We start from the raw sequence: 16,178 nt of genomic DNA on the forward strand, positions 1-16,178 counted from the left end.
AGCTATTTTACCTCCTTGAGCCTCAATTTCCTTATCTATAAAATGGGGTTACTAAATCTTGTCTGATCATTCCTAAATCTCTGCTAAGGTCAAATAAATGACAGTTAAAGAACATGCTAATGGCAAACTTTTGGCCTTCTCAGGTCTCATCTCAAAGGTAGAAACATGGATGCTCACTGGTTTGTCTGTTCTGGGCAGAATGACCCTCCTCTTTGCATTGGCTGGGCAACTTTGGTCAACCTCGGTCACTCAAGCTTCATTTCCTGCTTCTTTCGTTTCACACATTCCCTGTCCACTATGTCACAATTTCCACTCTTACATCTGATTGTGGGATAGAAGAGTATAGGTTTTGAGTTTGAGGGGCAGGAAGGATAGATCTTATTTTCCCTTCCATGCTAATTTATTGATTTCTCTGATTTCGTTTGCACTGAGCCACAGGAACAAGACCATCCATTTGCATTGAGGCTTTTCCAGGCCAGATGCTTCTATGCACACCATGAATTCTCACAGTAATTGAATTTTGCAGTTGAGAAAAAACCAAGAGAGTTTAAGTAATGTGTCCACAATCACACAGGTCGGCCTGTCCCCATGGTTCAGCTCCGTCTACTCTGCACAAATTGCCTCTCCACTGTCTCCAGGTTCCTAATGAGTTGTCAGAAGACAGGTATTCATGGAAGACCAGCTTCTGGGCTTAGAACAGATTTGCCCATCTACCATTTTCTGTCTCTCATAATTGGGTCCATACTTTGAATTATATGCAAACATCTCTGTCTCAGCTATTGACCATTACTGACTTAGGAGTTGTCTGAAATTAAAATCAGAAAGGAGAATTTATATTGAAAAAAGAGGAGGTTAAGGGGCCTAGATTCTGAATTCCATTTCTCTACTACTTCGCCATGTGATCTTGGCCAAGACATCTCACAACCCGATCTTAATTCCTCATCAGTAAAAAGAGGAGGGTTGAGTTGGGGTTTATATTAGAGAGCGGTGGAGAGTCAGCCGGAGCCCAGGTGCCCTATTTCCACCCCAAGTCTTTCACCAGCGGCTCTGTAGACCGTACACAGCCCTTTTATTGGAGGGGAGAAGGGAGATCAAGTTGGCACTCTCCTTAGTTCCCTTCTGCCCATTAGTTGGCACACCCTCAGCGAATAAAAATGCCTTTTCGTGTAACTCTAATCAAAACACACGTTGAAAGGGGTGCCTGTTGCCAAAAATTTATATTTATCCCAAGAAAAATTAGAAACTATTTTTGGATTATCTGCACATGACTCGCCTGCCTGGCTGCAGAGAAACAGAAATTACTTGTATGCAGACCCCTGTGCTGCTCAGGACACGTGTCACAAAACACGTGTCGCATCTCGCCCTGCAATTCTGCCTGTGGAAATGAACGTTCTACGCACCTGCTTGCCTCCCTGGCAATTCCAAATTATGAGACGATTAAGGGTATGGGAAGCACTCAGATCTATGTTTGAATTCCTGTTTCCCAAGCTTCCCAGCTCTTGAAGCTTTGGGCAAGTTATTTCACTTTTCCGAGCCTCAGTTTACTCATATGTAAAACGGGTATGAAAATGCCGAATTTCAAGGTCGTTGTGAGGATTAATTGGAATAAAGCCTTGTTATTTGGTTGTCCCTCAACGACTGCTATGTTTTTTTCCCCAGATTTGGTATTGGCCTAGAAATAAAAGATCTTAATGTACATTTAAGAAGATGACTAGAGGGCCAAGGCAGAAGGATCACCTGAGGTCAGGGGTTTGAGACCAGCCTGGCCAACATAGTGAATCCCCGTTTCTGCTAAAAATACAAAAATTAGTCGAGTGTGGTGGTGTCATTCCAGCTACTTGGGAGGCTGAGGCAGGAGAATCAGTTGAACCTCGGAGGTGGAGGTCACAGTGAGCAGAGATCACACCTCTGGACTGCAGCCTGGGTGACTCAGTGAGACTCTGTCTGAAGAAGAAGAAAGAAGGAAGTAGGAAGAAGAAGAAGAACGAGGAGGAGGAGGAGAAGGAGAAGAAGGAGGAGGAGGAGAAGAAGGAGCAGGAGGAGGAGAAGGAGCATGAGGATGAGAAGAAGAAGGAGAAGACTAGAGAAATTAGAGAAACACTCACACGTTTACACAATCCTCAACGTGCTTTGGACAGGGAGAACTTACTCTGGAGAGGGAAGTGCTATAGACAGCAGGCTGCAGAGCCAGAACTCAAATTCAAACGGCCCGTGAGTCAGGCGTGTGCCATAGATGCTGAGAGCAGCATGAGGTGATGGAAAGGCAGCTTACTGTGGAATGCATATGTTATCTACAAGTATTCAGAGTTGAAAATTTCAAAACACTCTGTCAGTGCTGCAACCATGTGGATAGGCTGAATGAGGCCCTTAGAGGTCCAATTTGTAACTCCTGCTACAGAAGAACATGCTACCCCATTCCTTCAAAAGCTGTCTAAAAAAATGAAAATGAAAAAAAAAATCACCTCCGCTGGAACTTGTCCTTTCTTTCCTTATTCATAGCTATTGGACTTTCTTGGTGCAGGCATTCATTTACAAGCATTTGTTAAACACTTATCTTGCACAAAACATTGTAGAATAGCAAAAGAAACTATCAACAGAGTAAACAGACATCCTACAGAACGAGAGAAAAATTTTGCAAACTATGCATCTGACAAAGGTCTAATATCCAGCATCTATAATGAACTTAAATATATTTACAAGAAAAGAAAACAAACAACCACATAAAGAAGTGGGCAAAGGACATGAACACTTTTCAAAAGAAGACATACATGTGGCTGAAATCACGAGAAAAAGCTCAGCATCACTGGTCTTTAGAGAAATGCAAATCAAAACCACAATAAGATACCATCTAACGCCAGTCAGAATGGCTATTATTAAAAAGTCAAAAAATAACAGGCACTGGTGAGGTTCTGGAGAAAAAGGAATACTTAAGACACTGTTGGTGGGAGTGTAAATTAGTTCAGCCACTGTGGAAGACAGTGTGGCGATCCCTCAGATACCTACAGACAGAAATGCCATTCGACCCAGCAATCCCATTACTGGGTATATGCCCAAAGGAATATAAATAATTCTATGATAAAGACACCTACACATGTATGTTCATTGCAGCGCTATTCACAATAGCAAAGAAATTGAATCAACCTAAATGCCCATTGATGGTAGACTGGACAAAGCAAATTTGGTACATATACAGCATGGAATACTATGCAGCCATAAAAAAGGACAAGAACATGTCCTTTGCAGGGAGATGGATGAAGCTGGAGCCCATCATCCTTTGCAAACTCATGTAGGGACAGAAAATCAGATACCGCATGTTCTCACTTATAAGTGGGAGCTAAATGATGAGAACACATGGACACATAGAGGGGTACAACACATGCTGGGGCCTTTTGGAAGGTGGAGCGTGGGAGAAGAAAGAGGTAACTAATGGGTACTAGGCTTAATACCTGGGCGATGAAATAATCTGTACAACAAACCCCCATGACACACGTTTACCTATGGAACAAACCTGCACTTGTACCCCTAAACTTAAAAGTTAAAACAAAAAACATTGTGGAAAAGATAGAAAGGAAAAAATATACAACAATATGGATGTAGGCATCCGAATCTAGAGGCAAAGCATCTAGAACCAAAAATAGCATTTTAAGCTATAGAAATATAAAGAGATGGCTTCTGACCTGGGTGAGGCGAGGTGCTGGTGTAGGAGGGACGAAGATTAATTAATAGTTAAGGTGTCATATGAGCCCTCACGGGTTTTGACAGGCAGCAAAGGAGGGGTGATGAGGACATCCTTCATAAGTGATGGTGCTGGGTTTTGCTTGTCTCTTACATGTACGTTTCTTCTCTTTTGTCTATTGTCATGTTGGAAGCCCCACGAAGGGGGTCCTCTATTTGGCTTTTCTGGTTCCCTCAACGTTCCGTAACACCTATCTTAGTTTCTTGCTATGTAAGAATCTTTGTCTGGACATTGAGAAAATGAGATGCCAGGTTTCCCTATCAGTGGGAAGCGAATAGTCTAAGGCATTTGGGGAACACAGATAAAGCTAGTGAGATTGGAGTTGCGACTGAACCAACCCGTGGATTCCTGAGACTGCAGCTGGCAGATAATGTCTCATTCCTGATAACGGTGCATGAGGATTTCCTCCTCAGCTGAAAGGAGAAGAATGACAGGCACACCAGTCCCTAATTGTCCCTAATCACTGATGTTTGCAAACAACTAAGAAGGAAGACCTCACACATTACAGATCTTACCAGGAAGCCGTTAGTGAGATTATCAGCAGCCTAAGGATAAAGAGTGTTGATTTAACTGTAGGAGGATGGAGCTTGGGAAACTCAGCAAAACCAATGAAAGGGGATCTCCGTCCTTCTCCCGAGGCTTCTTGTCTTGTAGTGACAGGTCATGGTGCTTTTCACTTCAGCCTGTTTAGGGGCTCTAGGAAAGGCAAAACTGAAACACAGGAAGGGATAATACAATTTCCTGAACACCTGTTATTTGCTACAAACCACTAAATGGAGTTCTTTGCCTGGGATAGCTCATTGACTCCTCTTAGCGCTCCAGGATTAAATGAGAGAGAGGAATTACTTTTCTCATTTGACAATAGAGGAAAACTGAGATTCAGAAACTGCATTTAGCTTTGTCTAAACCATAAACTTTCTAAACTACCAAGTCATCTCCCTGTCTTTGGCGGGGGCCTCTAGAAAACCGACTCTGCCAATGTTGGGTTTCAGGGTAGGAGGCTTTCTGGGTAATGGCTCGGAAATAATTCCTACAAAGGAGTGAGGAAAGCAGGATAGAGCATAAGGAGAAGTTAAACTGTGATGTGTTTCCCATCGAGGTCTCAGCAGATTCAAGCAGAGTAAGACATGTTAGGCACTCACCTCAGGGCAAAATGTCAGGGGTGCCAGAAAACTCAGTAATCAAGATACATATTTTAATGCAGTATGCAAACATTTAAACTAATGTAAAAAACATTCATGATGATCAAAGAACCAAAATTTCAAATAAAAGGCAAAATCCAACCCTGTATTTACATGGCTGACCTCACTCGCCCCGCCCTAATCTCCACCCTGTCAGGGTTTGCCTTTACGACATATTTTAAAAATTTATGATTATATTTTTTAAGAGACAGGATCTCACTCTGTTGCTCAGGCTGGAGTGCAATGATGAGATCACAGCTCACTGCAGCCTCGAACTCCTGGGCTCAAGCCATGCTCCAACTTTGGCTTCCTGAGTAGCTGGAACTACAGGCACACTCCACCACGCCCAGCCAATTTTTGATTTGATTTTTTTCATTTGTAGCGATGGAGTCTCACTATGTTGCCCAGGCTGGTTTCAAACACCTGTTCTCAAGCCATGTTGCCTCCTTGGTCTCCAAAGATGCTGGGATTGCGGGAGAAAGCCACCATGCCCACAGCCCTATAAAATATTTTGGGCTGGGCATGGTGGCTCACGCCTGTAATCCCAGCACTTTGGGAAGCCGAGGTGGGCAGATCACGAGGTCAGGAGATCGAGACCATCTTGGCCAACATGGTGAAACCCCGTCTCTACTAAAAATACAAAAAATAGCTGGGCATGGTGGTGCGTGCCTGTAATCCCAGCTACTCAGGAGGCTGAGGCAGGAGAATCGCTTGAACCAGGGAATCGGAGGTTGCAATGAGCGGAGATCACACCATTGTACTCCAGCCTGGCGACAGAGTGAGACTCTGTCTTACACACACACACGCACACAAATTGTAATACTTTATTATAAACTTTTTGCATTAAGCTTTTAAAATATTGATTTAAATATGTGTGTTGTTTCTTGAGATTTTTTGGTTCTCCCTTAAATTTCACATCTCAGTCAAGTTCTTCACTTGCCTCACCCTAGTTCTTCTGACCTTGAATCCTAGGGAACTCTGGATCTGGGATAATCCTTCAGAGTTGTCCTGCCTTAAGGAGATGAGATCAGGCCTTGTTTTTCTCCCATCCCCAGAACCAGTTATTGGATAGATTTGCGCCTAGGAAGAAGATGTAAGCTTGGGTGACTCCCATTAGCTGAGAGCAAATCTCTGAATAGGATTTAGCTGAGAGCTGGAAGCCCCCAACACCCCCAGAAGCTGGTTGGCTCTGGGAGTTAAAGCCTTGTATCCACTACACTTCCTAATGCAACAAACCTCAAGTCCAGGGCTTTCCCTGCTGTCCCCTTCTCTGAACTAGGGGCAAATCTTGTCATTAGGTTAGAACTCCTATGGCGGGAAATCTGCTCGGAGTGTATTGTTTACAAAATAAAAATTTCCAATATCATGTGGTTTTATCAAGGAGGATATTTAGGGTTGGAACTATTTATGCGTCAATTCAAGAGTTGTGTGCTGTTATTTCCATCTGCAAAGGTCATTCTACTAAGGCTAGAACTTAAGCCCCAGGGAGTTTCTTGGCTTAGTGAAGACTTCTAGTTTTCAACAGAGATGAGACCAGGAGTGTCTGAATTCATTCACCATTAGCCTCCAACTCCACCACACATGTGTCCTCTGATAAGTGCCTCAATTACATGTGACTTTCTGCATGTTCTCTCATAGTAGATGTCTGTCGAACCCCTGGATGCTGACATTGAGGCTCAGACATGTTCATCTTGCTGCATTCTACATGGGACTCCATCAGCTTGGAACGAAAATGAGATGAATTGGTGAGAAACAGGCCAGAGGTGCCCTTGCAGGTGCCATGGTCGGCGGAAAAACAATACTTTGGCTTGGCCATTGGAGACCGTGTCATCAAGGGCGTCAGACCCAATAGGGACAGGACTTGAGATCTCATAGGTCAGGGGATTTAGGCAGGGGTTATACCTGGAGGAGGGGTGACTGGCCAAGCTGGGCATTCAGAAATGTTTCAATAAGAGCTTACTGGCATGAGGAGAGGCGTAGAAAGTACAGAGAACGGATTTGAGCAGTGGGGATCTGAGGACTCTAAATGGGATTTGGAACAGGGGTTCTGTGGACAGGAGAGGTTGGCTATCCCAGTCCCTCAGTCACAACTGCCATCACATTATCTTTAAGGACACAGACTCTGAAGCCTGACTGCTTCAGTCTGAATTCCAGTTTCTCTACATACTTGCTGTGTTGACCTTGGATAAGTTACTTAACCTCTCTGTGCTTTACTTCTTCAGAGAAGGCAATAATACGGGCTTTGTGAATTCTCATAATGTAAAAGAGTTAATAAGTGTAAAGCACTTAAAACAGTGCCTGGCACACAGAAAGTGTTGTTTTTTTTCTTTCTTTCTTTTCTTTTTTTCTTTTTGAGACGGAGTTTTGCTCTTGTTGCCCAGGCTGGAGTGCAGTAGCGCGATCTCAGCTCCCCGCAACCTCCGTCTCCCGGGTTCAAGCGATTCTCCTGCCTCCGCCTCACGAGTAACTGGGATTACAGGCATGTGCCACCATGCCTGGCTAATTTTGTATTTTTAGTAAAGACGGGGTTTCTCCATGTTGGTCAGGCTAGTCTCGAACTCCCAACCTCAGGGGATCTGCCCACTTCGGCCTCCCAAAGTGCTGGGATTACGGGCGTGAGCCACTGCACCTGGCCTGGTTATTTTTTTTTTTCAGACATCTTGTCAACTCTTCCTTTACCTGTCCTCTCCCCTACTTACCTTCTCCCTTTCTTTCTTTCCTTCTTTTTTTTCTCTTTTTTCCTTAACAGATCCTCATGTGACGCTGACATATGTATATTAATTTGTTATCCAAAACGTGGTACCCTTTGTGTTTAATTTAATATCAGGTAAAGGAAGTTCTATTTCAATTGCTCCTTTCTGGTTCTCAAGTGAGATTTTCCCACGGCTATGAGGCTCCAAATAGAAAACCTGTTTCCTACCCTTGACCTCTATGCTCATTACCTCATCATTAAGCCTCTATTAGCTTTTCCTGGACCCTAATGTTACCTAGATTAGATTTAACGTGGCATGGCCAAGTACACAAGGAACCATTCAGGCCATCAGAAAGCTTTCTCCGTTTCATGAGAAATCTTGAATTCATTTTGAGATGACTTCAGGAGAGTGCAGAGATGTTCTTTTTTTAAAAAGTTATTTTTGCCTGTGGAACACACCATTTCCACAAATAATGAGTCTCATCCAAAACGCCGCTGTGAGCAGGCGGACTCATGGCTCGCGAGACGGTAACTCTTTCCTTCCCCGCTCCTCCACTCTCCCATGGCCGGCTCCATCAGCATGGAAGAGAAAATTCACCAGCTCTGGAGAGTCGTCTCAGAGATACACAGATTTAAAATATGCAAGACAGCATTGCAAAGTTAAAAATCAGTAAAATCCCACAAGGGGAACCGAATGGACAGTTTTTTTAGTATCTCCTTACTGTTGAGGGTGGAGATAGGAAATTAATAGAGAACCACATAAAGTAGCTTGAAGCAAAAACAACTTGTGAAAAGTGGTGCTAGATTCAGATAAGCCTGAGAATGGAAGTTGTTTTCCTTCTACAGAAAGTCAGAAGCATGAAACAGCTCCCATGAAAGAGAAGACAGCATTTGTACTCAGGATGTGAACAAGGCCCACATATTGAAAAAAGTTGCGGCACTGGAATCTGCACAGACAAAAGAGAAAGAGATGGATCAAAGTTCAATGAATTAGGATTGTTTAGTTTGAAGCATAAACATTCCACAACTTCAGGCGCTGCAATTAATATTTACCCCAAATTAAGCAAAAGACTAATCTTATTCAGAAGAGAAGTAGATCTGTGAATAATGCAAAACTGGCAACCACAAGGAGAGGCTCTATCTGTTCATTCGTCTATATCTGGAACGTCAATGTGAGCTTCAGAGAATTCACAGACAAGTAGGGAGAAAGCTTTACAGAAAAGACAGATGTGGTGCTGGGATAATAAGTCTAAGCAGGAGTTTACCAGGTAGACAAGGTGTTCTGTCTACCCAGGACGCCTCCTCTCCTTGTCCCCTGGCAGATAGAGAGGAAACAGGCAACCTTCTTGTTTCCTCTTTAGGAGATCTGCATTGGCTGAAATATAGAATGTTACGGCAGCAATTTTAAGAACCACAGGCCTCTCTGGGACTCTCATGAGCGTCCTGCTCCCAAAGCAAACACACAAATACACATAACTTAACACACGATTTCAGGAGGTTCCTAAACCTGTTTGTAAGCATGAGGTTGTATGGCTCTAGGCTTAAGAGGAGGAGGCGGAGAAGACCAGAATGGAAACACCTTCCCGTTAACTGAATCAACAACCTGCCTACTGAAGCCGTTGTGGCAGATAACACTAGTGCCGTGTTATTGGTAGTTTGTGTAGATCAAAGTTTAAGTTAACAGCTCCGTGCCTGGTACATAGTTCCTCCCATAGTGTATAAATAACAGGCACAGTTATTCTCAAATAAGCCCTTTATTTTGATTATTATATATTTTGGTGTAAAGAACTCCTTATTTTGTGTTAAAATGGAAAGAAATAGTTAAAGCCAGAAGACCCATTATCAGTCAAGATCTTGGAACCTGCCAGGAATCTTTCATGTTGCCAGGAAAAAGCAGCCCTCTTATAGAACAATGTCTGAATAAGGCTCAGTTCTGTTGGGGGCACCTTCTCTATAAACATTTATCGTATAGCATCATGGGGAAAGCTGCCAGCACACGACTACCTTTTGTGGCAAAGCTGCTTCCTCAAGGGAGAGGCAGTTACTAAGTTTGGGAGACATTTCTTGAAATTAGCAGATTTTGGACAAGTTATGGGCACTGTGCTGTAGAAATGCAACTTCAAGAAGAATTTTACTACCTCTAACTTCTGCCCTCCCAACCAGACTGTTACCCCTTGAACTCTTCTATACAGAATTATGGAGACCTTAGGATCTCTGGTGATGAATGCTGAAAGCATGTCAGAGCGAGCGTGGGTTCTCTGGAAAACTAGTGGTTTTCTTACTTTCCTGCAAAAGTAAATTTAGGAAAATGTATCATTATTAGATTTATAACATGGACTTTTTTTTTCTTATTTATTTCTGGAGAAAGTGCAGGAAGATACTCTTACCTACCATTTTAAGGTTTTTTTGTTTTGCTTTGTTTTGTTTTTGTTTTTAAACGGACTCTCTCTCTGTCGCCCAGGCTAGAGTAAGGTGGTGTGATCTCTGCTCACTGCAACCCCCGCCTCCCGGGTTCAAGCAATTCTCCTGTCTCAGCCTCCTGAGTAGCTGGGACTACAGGTGCCCACCACCATGCCTGGCTAATTTTTGTATTTTTAGTACAGATGGGGTTTCACCATATTGGTCAGGCTGGTCTTGAACTCCTGACTTCAGGTGATCCACCTGCCTTGGCTTCCCAAAGTGCTGGGATTACAGGCGTGAGCCACTGTGCCCGGCCCATTTTAAGGTTTAAATACTTACCATTTATTATAGTTGATGGAAAACAGCATTCTCTTTAAACTTCTGGATTATTTGTTTTACACCCAATGGTAAGCAAATGTTCATAAAGGCTTTACCAGAGTGAAGTGATGGATTGAGGCAAGCAGGCACCTCCAAAAGACACGAAAAGACTCAGTGAGCACAGTTGCTATTTGTGAAAGAGACTGATGGGTACTTTTGGAAATTAGCAGCTCCCCGTCTTTTTTGGGCTGGTAATTGCTATGTGACCAAGCTCTGGCCAATGAGCTGTAACGGAAGCGTTGTGTTTGTGTGGGGCTTCTATAAATCTCTTTAAAATAGAGGAGACCACACTTTCCCTCCATTTCTCTTTCCTCCTACTTGAAGTGTGCCATTCCGATAGACAGCCTTGATAGAGAATAGCTATGTAGGACCATGAAGCAACCTGGAGAATGGAAGCCACATGCTCAAGTTGGCAGAGGATACAGTTTAGAGCCTGGGTCCCTGATGACTCTTTGGTGTCACCATACCAAACATCACACCAGCCACAGGCTGCCTGCCTCTGGACTCTTTTTATGATTAGACCACTACTAGGAGAGTTTTTTAGTTTAGCAGCAAAATCTAATTCTAATTAATAGACTCTTACGGGAACAATCACTCCAACTCTAAATTTTTATGGAAATAATCACCTATGGCTTATCTTCCTGTTTGGTAACTGTCTGAGCATTCCAGTCATGTTGTGGCGTTGGGATCATGGGGTCATCAGCCTAATGGAAAGTTCCAGTTGACATAGTTTAGGAATAGCTCTGATGCAGCTTCCGTAAGACTTAAGAGAATCTCCAGGGCTCTGTCTTTGAGCTGCCATTGGCCAATCTTCTGTCTTTACCTGGCCTGTTGAATAACGGATATACACAGCCTAGCTCCTCCCTCTGCTATAAATATTCTAGACATGAGAAGCATCAGGCCATTTTTCTTTCAATTATTTCGTGACTCTTACGGCTATTTGACTTTTCTGCGTCGAAAAACAAACATAGAATATTAGGATGAAGCCAGGTCTGCCACAAATGCAAAAAAAATTTTTTTTCTCTTCCCTTGAATGTTTTCCTAGTGACTCCTTTTGGAATGTTATTTTGAACTTACAAAGGTTCTTTCAAAAAAAACTTTGTATATTTCTTTTAAGCATCCCTTGAGAAAGTCAGATTTAAACTTAGCAAACTCATTGGCTTTTTAAAAGCACGTTCTTAAAATAGTTGATGTAAATCTTGGTGGGAAATCTTTAGGTGCCCCGAATGGACAGAAATAGAAATGTTAATGGAAATGCCATTTGTGAAGACATTGGTGACGGCTCCATTCAGATGGACCCAATCAGGAAAGACAGGAGTTTGCAAACCATTCCAGTGTGAGTTCGACTTTAGGAGCCCCAGAGGGGGAAAAAAAATAAGAAGCCAGTGAAAGAAAGAAAGAGAGCAGGCGATTATAATGTTGTTTGGACAGGACAGACTCCTAGGTATGCATATGTTAACACATTACAAAAGTCACAGTTATTTTCTAACCCTTTTATGGAGCAACTTCATCTTTCAAAGATTACAAATATTATTAAATGAATCACTCTGGTAGGTCTGCAAGACTTGGCATGACGTCAGCTGTTTTGCCGTAGGTCAACAGGAGAGTGAGGTCGCAGAAGGTCCAAGCTACACGGAAAGCTGGTAGCAAAGGCCTCTGGGTGCTTGGCTTGACAGACGGAGGACTCTGAGGGTCAGATGTTTAGAAATGTGCTTCGTCACATGTGTGGCTCATAGTAAATCTAGGCAGTGCCAGCACAGAGGTGTGGCTTGGTGATGGTGCTGTGAGGCGACAGTACAGCAGAAGCTTTATCTCCCCCAATTCTATTCCAGACATCCCACAAATCGCCCCCCAAAATAAATCATATTTATGAAGAGTTGAGTTTTCCTTCGTGTTATTTTAAGGATGATTAAAAGTATCTGTAGAAATACAATTCTGAGGCTGGGTGTGGCGGTGGCTCACGCCTGTAATCCCAGCACTTTGGGAGGCCGAGGCAGGCGGATCACCTGAGGTCGGGAGTTCAAGACCAGCCTGACCAACATGGTGAAACCCCGTCTCTACTAAAAATACATAATTAGCTGGGTGTGGTGGTGCGTGCCTGAACCCAGGAGGCAGAGGTTGCAGTGAGCCAGGATCATGCCATTGCACTGCAGCCTGGGCAACAAGAACAAAACTCCATGTCAAAGAAAAAAAAATGAAATACAATTTTGATTCATCCCCTACCACTCTCACTTTCTCAATATTTCTCTCCTTCTCTTCAAACCAGAGGACGTCCGTTTTTCTGTAATTCCGCCACCCCCATTAAGTATTCCATATCCACCAGAATTCCCAGCCCACAGGTTTTTATGTGATACTGCCTTGCTATATTTATTGCAATATTCATTGAAAGGCTTCAGTCTTTAATGGCACCAGACAGATTTTTAGCACATTAATAAATGTGGTTTAGGCCAAGCACGGTGGCTCATGCCTGCAATCTCAACATTTTGGAAAGCTGAGGTGGGAGGATCGCTTGAGTCCACTTCAAGACTAGCCTGGACAACATGGAGAGAGACTCCCATCTCTACCAAAAATTAGCCAGCATGGTGGCTAAGGCCTTGTAGTCTCAGCTACTCAAGAGGCCAGGCAGGAGGATCTCTTGAGCTCAGAGTTCAAGGTTACAGTGAGCTGTGATCGTACCATTGCACTACAGCCAAGGCAGCAGAACAAGACCCTGTCTCTAAAAATAAAAATATGAATAAAATAAATGTTGTGGTTTAGAGTTATAGATTCCACCATAAGTCTGGGCACTTTTGCTGAGAGTGCACTCTAGTCATGGTGACTATACCTCCTCATCTGCCCTGTTGTACCACTGCTATTATTATTATTACTGTCCTCTTTCACTTGAGAAGGTGTCTTAAGGCCGGGTGCAGTGGCTTATGCCTGTAATCCCAGCACTTTGGGAGGCCGAGGTGGGCAGATCACTTGAAGTCAGGAGTTCGAGACCAGCCTGGCCAACATGGCAAAACCTCGTCTCTACTAAAAATACAAAAATTAGCTAAGTGTGGTGGGGTGCACCTGTAGTCCCAGCTACTCCAGACACTGAGGCAAGAGAATCACTTGGACCTGGGAAACAGAGGTTGCAGTGAGAGCTGAGATGGCGCCACTGAGCTCCAGTCTGGGTGACAAAGCAAGACTCTGTCTCAAAAAAAAAAAAAAAGTGTCTAAGTTTGCATGATAAATTATAGACTGTCCCACAGCCAGGGGACAAAGAATGCCAGGCTTTGAAGTCCAGAGGTTGGAGTGGAGTATGATGTACCCACGTCCATTGCTGGGGCAGGCCAGTTGGTGCTGGTCATAGAGCCAGCTCCCTGTTATTAGAAAGGTAGATCATCGGGTTCAAGACTCCTCCAAGTCAAGATTTTTCCTCTATCACATTGCAGACATGGTCCTTCAGGCTGGGACAGGGACCTGGCTTCGAGAAGCAGCCTATCCTGTGTGTAGCACTGATGGCAAGGGAGTTCTTTGTCAGACTGAGCTGAGTGCTACCTCCTGGAAGGGCAGAGGACATCTGCTCTGCCTTCCACCTGATGACACTTTAGATGGTAGTATGGGAGGCCAGAGGATGGAAAGATGCTATCTGACCGGAGGGTCAAGAGAGATCATTTGCTTCTCCTCTCTCTCCCAGATCTCTCCCAAGGGCAGTGAGGAGGCGCACTCCCCGCCCCTCCCCCATATCTGTCAGCTGCATATCCCCATGCAGGGTGCCAGGTGCTCATCTTTACTGTTGGATGGTCAGTGAGGGCATGAGGCTGGGTCCATTGCCCGACTTGTTTTAGCTCCCAAATGGCAGGGCAAACACATATGCTAGTTAAAGGCATCCTGAACCTGTCAGGGCAGGTGTTATTGTGCCCCCAGTCCCTTTTGTCCCTTGACTTAAAAATCTATAGGCACTGGATAAACTTCAAAGCAGCTGTCTGGAACCTCTTTCCTCAGCAGACTCCAGAAATGCCTTTGGGGACTCCTTTTCTTTTCTTTTTTTTTTTTTTTTCTTTCTTTCTTTTTTTTTTTTTTTTTTTTCTTTCTTTTCTTTCCTTTTTTTTTTTTTTTTTTTGAGACAGGGTTTTGCTGTCACCCAGCCTGGAGTGCAGTGATGCAATCTCAGTTCACTATAACCTCCACCTCCCGGGTTCAAGTGATTCTCCTGCTTCAGCCTCCCGAGTGGCTGGGATTACAGGCTCCCACCACCACGCCTGGCTAATTTTTGTTGGGGGCTCATTTTCTAAAAGCCTCTGCTTCTCCCTGGGCACATGGTTCCTCTTCTACGCATTTGTTGGGGCTGTGACTTACCACATGCTGTTGGCCATTCATTCAATAAATACTTTCTGAGTGTGGAGTTTCCTGGTAGGAGTATTCTCAACCTCATAGGGCTTTTTTAAAAAAAACTGACAAATAAAAATGGCACATTATTATGGCATACACATGATGTTTTGAAATCTGCATACGTTGTGAAATGGTTAAACAGAGCTCATTAGCATATGTATTGCCTCAGCTACTTACTATTTTTTTGTGGTGAGAACACTGAAAGTCTATTCTCCCAGGGTTTTCAAACATACAATACATTGTTATTAACTATAGTCACTGTGTTGTACAATAGAACTCTTGAACTTATTCTTCCTAACTGAAATTTTACATCCTTCAATCAACAGCTTCCCACTCTGGCCTTCCCAGCTCTTGGTAACAACTCTAACTTTTACGAATTTGACTTTTTTAGATTCCATATAGAAGTGAGATCATGTGCTGTTTGTCTTTTTGTGACTTGCTTATTTCACTCAGTCAGATGTCCTTCAGATCCATCCATGTTGTCATAAATGACAATATTTCTTTCTTTCTTTTTAAAGACTGAACAGTATCTTTATGGGGCTTTAACTCAGGAGACATGTTGGAATCAGGCCTCAGCAAACCACCTCTGGATTTTTCCTTTTCAACGCCCATTGAGAATTCTGTAGCGATCAGAGGAACTGAAAGACTAAACAGGGCTAACCCTAAATTAAAAAGCACAAGCTTTGTTTGCTTTACAACTTTTAACTAATGCAAATCATTAAGATAATTTAATAGAAAGAATTCAACCAGTCACTCTAACCAAATCTATTTTGGTTATTTTAAACCCTTCTTTCTTCTTATTTATTTCAGCCATACTGGGCACACACTTGGCATTTTGCTTTTTATATGCAGATGTCAGAGTGTGGGTATGGCAGGGACTTCCATATGCACGGATTTGGGAGCCTTTTCCCCCGACCTTCTCCCCTATACTCCGTGTCCTTCCTGCTCCCTGGAGGGGAGGGCCCACTTGAGACAGCTTTCAGCTCTTGGCCATTTGGCTCTTCTAGACTTTCTGTCCCTGACTGAGATTATTCAGCAGCGTACACACCTCTGTCTAACTTGCCTAAGAAAAAGCGAAGATAAGGACGCTTTCATCCATTTGCTTGGATTCTCTGAGTGGACTCTGGACAGTGCTATTTGGGAGCCTACTTCTCATATCACTGTCAAAGGTGTCAGCTGTCCAGAAAACTGCCGAGAGAAAATAACACTGAGATTAGCTAAATGCAGATGGCCACCGTGAGCCCTTCTCCAGGGCACGGGTGCGGCGATGGCAAGCGACATCGGTCTGCCAGGTGGCGTTATATCTAGAAGTTGTGTTTTTGTTGTTTCTCTTTAGAGGTGCATATCACAGAGCTGGAGGGGCACAGCTGGATAATCCTGGGTCCAGACTCAGAGCCTTAAGCTCCTTTTACTTATTTTTTTTTAATAACAA

At 43.5% G+C, this 16,178-nt stretch overlaps 1 long non-coding RNA gene across 1 annotated transcript in view; it reads right to left on the reverse strand.

Annotated features, from left to right (window-relative positions):
• Nucleotides 1-2,254: 2,254 nt before the first annotated feature.
• Nucleotides 2,255-16,178, reverse strand: part of LOC117067677 — an 87,424-nt gene continuing 73,500 nt past the window's right edge. Inside the window, exon 3 of the long non-coding RNA XR_004430822.1 lies at nt 2,255-4,447. This is a non-coding gene — a long non-coding RNA (uncharacterized LOC117067677). The remainder of the gene's footprint in view (nt 4,448-16,178) is intronic.

Source organism: Trachypithecus francoisi, unplaced genomic scaffold, assembly GCF_009764315.1.
Source record: "Trachypithecus francoisi isolate TF-2019V2 unplaced genomic scaffold, Tfra_2.0 Lachesis_group20, whole genome shotgun sequence".
Taxonomy (NCBI): Eukaryota; Metazoa; Chordata; class Mammalia; order Primates; family Cercopithecidae; genus Trachypithecus; species Trachypithecus francoisi.